Raw genomic sequence first — 6,309 nt, 5'->3', positions numbered from 1 at the left:
TTTGTATTGAAAAACACATACACATACGTATATATGTATAAACACATGTATAAATATTTAGGAATGTATTTATTTATAATTTCCAATCATTTACCTTATATATAAATGTTTATTTATTTTAACACCCCAGTGACTGACACTGAAGTCACAAGACTTCTCTCCACCCGGAATCTAAATCCTTAGTCCTGATTCTGCTAGACCTATCTGCAACGTTTGACACTGTCAATCACCAGATACTGCTCGCAACCCTGTCATCTCTTGGAATCTCAGGCTCTCCTCACCGGGGGTTCAAATACTACCTCTCTGCCAGATCCTTCAGGGAGTCCCAGTGATCACCACATGATCACTGGGATCCCTCAGGATCGGTGCTTGGACGGTTGCTTTTTTTCCATCTACACAAGATCCTTGGGACCCTTCACACGGGCACATGTGACAGCCCTTTTCATCTCTCTCCACTGGCTACCGGTTGAAGCCCGTATCAGATTCAAGTCACTAATGCTTGTCTAGAGGACTATCACTGGATCTGCACTGGCATACTTTCACACCCTCCTACACTTTTACACCCCATCATGAACCCTGCGTTCAATAAACCAGTAGCATCTTGTATTGCCTTATCATAAGGGCAGTAAATTGTTTTCCCGCTCATTCTCTTTCACATCTTCTTCCTGGTGGAACACTCTTCCTCTTGGAAAGCTCTTTGTAAGTCGCTTTGGATTAAAGCGTCTGGAAAATGTACATGTAATATTTTTCTTAAATATACAGCATGCATGTATATTTTGTGCATATAAGCACAAAATTAATATGCACAGTACACAGACATATGTTATGAAAACACAAATTTTTATTCTGGATGTGATTAATCACGATTAATCGTTTGACAGCCGTCCTCCCAGGGGCGTTGCTAGACCCCTTTTCTGCAAGTGACGCAATTTACATCTGCTGTGCCCCAGAATTGTAAGTTTAACCAATTTACTTGACAAATTTTATTTGTCAGTGTTATCAATTACATTGAAAATAACGATGTGTTTCCTTGCAACAACTGGAGCGCGCACGCAAGCACACAAGCGTGACGACACACGCGACTGATGTAGGCCAAACTAAAGTAGGTTTCCAAATAATACAGATCATCTTATTTTGCGTCGATAATTAATAGCCACTTTGTGTAAAGACATCAGAATTTGTTTTACAAAGCAGGGAAATGGAAGCAGAAAGGAGATATGATGAGTTTAAGGGAGGTAAGACTTGATAAACAAACTACTGCACATTCCCAGCCAGTCAGGTCTCAGACATTATAGAGAAGTGCATTGCTTGAATTGAAGCAAGTCTTATGGGGGGTGGGGGTAAGTCTCGCAATATACAATTTAATTACTATTTTCCTTAACAACAACTGGATGATTGACACTCTGTGATAATAAAGTCTTGTTTAAATGCAAGTAACTAGTTTAATAGATATTACAAATATAAATTTTTACAAGACCGGCTGTCAGTCTTCTGTGTTAGTGTTGTGGGGATTTTTCTAAGTTTCAAGTGCAATTTACATAGCTATGTCTAGGATGCAGCAAGAGTCTGTTATGATTGAGTCTGTCAGACTATTCAACCATCAGTCCAAAAGTCTGCTTTATTCAGGAACTAATGGCTATCAATATGTCAATCATAGCAATTTCAAGAATGAATCCCACATTTATATGCTGATGTCATTCCCGAAACTTTGCAGCATATATGTGGCCGTTGGTATAAGCAACATGAAAAACAAGTGTAATACAATTCTCAATGGATTTTATATAGCACAGAAACCGCACAATGAGCACTCCCTTTATAATCACTAAAAAGCTGTCACTCATCTTCATCGAGATCTCTAGCACCCCATAACCAGGCTTAGTAATAATTTACGCAAGGAACAAAAAGCCCAGACATGTAGTTGATAAATACAGTGGACAGATATATAGAGAGAGAAAATTACCCCTCAAAAAAGTAGAAGTTTCCTCTTCCCAACTGTGGAGGATTATTGTTCTCCATTTTGTAGTTGAAGTTAGTTCACCAGAGCGATGCCAAGCAAGCAGTCATGTCAACGATGTCCTGGGCTTAGCGGTCTTTAGTCGTGGAGCGGGACGTTTAAAATTTAAAGAGACATGACAACTAGCCCATAAACAATATTTTTACACAAATAAATATATCTGAAGGATCCCCCTTAGTCTATTTTTACTTCTTATCGGGGTCCTTAATGCATTATGGGGAGGCCCAGATCTCCCCACCCCCCCTTCAATTCAAGCACAGGACAAGTGTCTAAGGAAAACTTTGTCAAGTCTGTAGGACTGCAGCACTGTAGGAAAAAGTAAGCCTGTGCCCCAGTAGAGCATTAGGTCTAGCAACGCCCTCCCTCCTTTTTTTTTTCGAATGACCTGACTTAACCCGTCTCATTTAGACTATTATCACATCGACAGTTCAAAGTAACAGAAGTTTGTCAAAAAGAGAGTCAAGCGCACCTAACAAGGCGTCCCAGTGACATGGGAGCAAAATGGGCTGCCTTGCAGCTGTCATTTGACGGGAAGTTGAAGTGGACACAAGGTGGCCGACAGGGAGACTGAAAGAGACTGACGTGGAGTTGGGCAGGATGCAATTCAACACTCGCATCAGGGGATGTCGATTAGAGCATGAGGATAGGTAAGCTGACGTCATGACTGTGTGTGTGTGTGTGCTTGCGTGTGTGATATGAATTATAAACACCAGCATAGTATTTCTCAACAAGGGGTCCAGTGTCCAACAGGGGGCTCAAAATCACCTTAAATTAGTTGCGAATTGCAACCAATGACCAGCCCCTCCCTCCTCCCTTTCAAAGCACTATGGTGGCTCTCGCTCTTCAGAGCAGTTTGTCCATTTATTCTACTGAAGAAACAACATGATGAATTCCATGCAAGGAGACCTGCGGTGTATGTCGATATTAATATCTCATTCTAAGGTTATTGAAACATAATGCTTTATTATTTAAGGACATTATACAACTCTGCAAACGCAGTTACGTATATTACAGTATATTGCATTTCTGTAAATGTATCGTCTAAGAAATTACACACCGCATCTTTAATATGCAAATTTCTAGTTTCCGAGCTCAAGTATATTTTCTTGGTTAAATCTTTACCCTGACATTTGAATTACACCGGTAACCATGTTGTCTAAAGTCTACTAATGCATGCATACCTTTAATTTATTGAGTTTTTTAAAGCGATAGTAAACCTTTTTTATTATTTTCTCAACCCAAACCTGTATGATAAACTTCCTTCTACGCAAAATTTTAAATAACGCTGGCAACCAAAAATCATTGGCCCCAATTGACTTCCAATCTATGGACACAAAACCACTAAAACATATTTTTAAATATCTTCTTTTGTGTTCCATAGAAAGAGTCACTTGCAGGTTTTAAACAAGATGGAGGCGTATAAATAATGACAGAATTGATCTAAACTGGTCTTTAAACAGGACAGACATACAGACAGCACTCTTTGAGAAAGAGTTTGAACGTCCTTCCTCTTGACACTTGTTTCTTTTATCTCCACACTTCTCCCTCACCTAATTAAATCTTTAATTAAGTCTGCGGATTTAAGACTGATCTTTTTATAGATGTGATCTTGAACAGCTTGCCGACAGTGATTGTCAGCAGGCCATAGAAAGTGTCTGTTCATCTGGGGGTTTAATGTGGTTTTGGCCAGATGAGTTAATGAGCGTATGGGTCGGCTCATTTCAAAAATGCCACTTTGAGTGAATCGAATCCGTAGCTTTTCCTCCGAAGCCTCAGAGTGGTCTGAACCTAGCTTTCCTGTAGCTCAGTGGTAAGAGCATTGCGTTAACAATGCAAGGTTGTGGGTTCGATCCCAAGGGGTTTGCATATACCTAAGTATAAAATGTATAGGTTAAAGCAATGTAAGTCGCTTTGGATAAAAGCGTCTACCAAATGCGTAAATGTAACCAATAGAAAGATTTGATCAGCTGTGAATGTTTGTCTCATCGATTTGAGTTTCGGGGATGAAAGGTTTTGCGAGAGAATGCTGTCCAAACTCTACATGGAAGGTCTGCCGTAGAATTGTGTCGTGCATCGTGCTTAAATGATAAGTGATTAGATCCTCTTATTTCACTTGGGTCACAAAGAGCCTTTGAAAGTGTGACGCAGCTTCTATTTCAAGAGATCTCTCTGGTGATGAGGGTAAAACCACCTTGTGCGCTCGTCTTTCAATGGATGCGGCACGGTTGGTTAGAAAGTTCAAATTCTTTGTGCTGTAGGCTAATTTCAGTTTCGGTGACTCCAGACCTATCTGTTTTATAACTATGCTCTTTCTAAAACTAGAGGAAAGAGCTTTTAGGTTGAACGGAGCTCCACGGCAACTGTGGTATAAGCCACTGGCGTACCAACTATTATTGTGTTTTGGTCCCAAATTCTGTCTCCCCTACTTGTGATTGGTTTAAATGATGGGAAGGCTGCTGCCTGGTTACATAACCTCATTATTATTCATGAGTAAAGCTGATGTTTGTAATATACAATACTTTTCATTTTAATAAATAGATTATGGCCCTGAAAGTAATTATTAAGAGGAGATGAACACGAGGATTATGGGTATATAGCAGTGGATCACCCCAGGAAACTGCAGATATACAATTTCTTCAAAGCTGATATATGTATGCTACTAAAGACCATACAGACATTTCTGCAAAAATTCAGGCCTTCCTTGCCGATTATTGTTTTTCTTTCATTCTGTGGACTACTTACAATATTTTTGAATACATTTTCGAATAAAAATATTGTTTCTATTTTCAATTATTTGCAGAAAGGAGAGAACCGGTGAAAATAACTGAAAGATACTCTTAATGTCTTAAGACAGTATTAGGTTCATATAGTATTCACTTTTAAGCAATACAACAGTAATATTTCTACATGGGTTTAGGAAAAAAAATAAATATTGATAAGCTTGACTTTGATTACAGTTTTCATGACAGTTTTTTTTTTATTCAACAGACGGTAGACTGTTATGGTCACAATACATCTAAAAATGCTGTGATTAAAGAAAAAATGGTCTCTTACAATTTTTGCGGCTGTATTCTTAAAAAAATTCTAGATTTTATTCTTTAATTTATGGCACAATTTTTATATTATATATATAATGTTATAATTTATATGCCTTTATATTTTTTTATCATTTGTTTGTTTTTGCTTTGCTTTATAAGCTGCATTTCTATTTTTTAAGTTTAGTTTTTATTGATTTCCAGTAAATATTCATGTTATTTCAGTTTATTTCCAGTTTATATATTTGTTTCCTATAGGCCAATATATGTTTTAGTAGTTGTAGTTTCATTAAACCATAATACCCTTGCTGTTACCTGCTGTTTTGCTACTGTATATGCAAATATGGGCAATTTCTGTGGCATAATGTTTACGGTAAACCCACATTTTGCCAGTACAACTGAATTTATGGGAAAACCCTGTATTTATTATAATAACATTTATAACAATTTAATTGGCCTTCTGTCACATTTTCACAACATCAAGGATTTTTTTGGTCTTTTTCATTGAATTTGAGAAAAAAAAAAAAAACATACATTATTGGTTAAACGTCCGGTTTAACGCGCAGTTTCTGTCAATCTCATATTAATCTTGAGTACCTAAAGAGTAGTTTTGCATACTTCGTATCTTCGAATAGTATTTAGTTTGATCACATTTATAAAAGATAGATAACGCTGTTTCCGAAAACAAACGACATCCTGGGGGGGAACTAAATCACACTATACATCATTACATTTGATTTACTATAAGGTTGTGTTGTTTACATTATGCACGTATGTGCCGAGTGCCAAAAAAACAGACTAAGTTTGACTTAAGGCGTACGGTTCATGTCTGGCATCTTTTAATGTTGGGACCGCTCCATCTACCAGTTTCTAATGATCTGCAAATCCAGCAATATACCACCATTTATATAACATCCATCACTGAAATCCACCGATATATCCACCGTTTATATAACATCCCTCACTAAAATCCAGCATTATATCCACCATTTAACACCGTATAACAACCATCACAGAAATGCAGTGAACAAACAATTACACCTCAACTTCTCTCACTATGGCAAGAATAACGAGCTGCAGCTGCAAGCCCACCGCGCAGCCAATCTTGACACAGCGCAGCCAATCTTGATGGTAAGCGGGTCTTCCTATCGCCGTTGGTCGACAATGCTGGGCTATTTCCTTTCGCCTTGCCCTGGGCTTGCTTTTCCGAGAGAATTTTCCAATAAGGGACTAAGAAAAGTTGTTACGTAACAGGTTTTC

The sequence above is a fragment of the Triplophysa dalaica genome, chromosome 10 (genome assembly GCF_015846415.1).
Source record: "Triplophysa dalaica isolate WHDGS20190420 chromosome 10, ASM1584641v1, whole genome shotgun sequence".
NCBI lineage: Eukaryota > Metazoa > Chordata > Actinopteri > Cypriniformes > Nemacheilidae > Triplophysa > Triplophysa dalaica.
Note: the sequence above shows the minus strand (reverse complement) of the source record.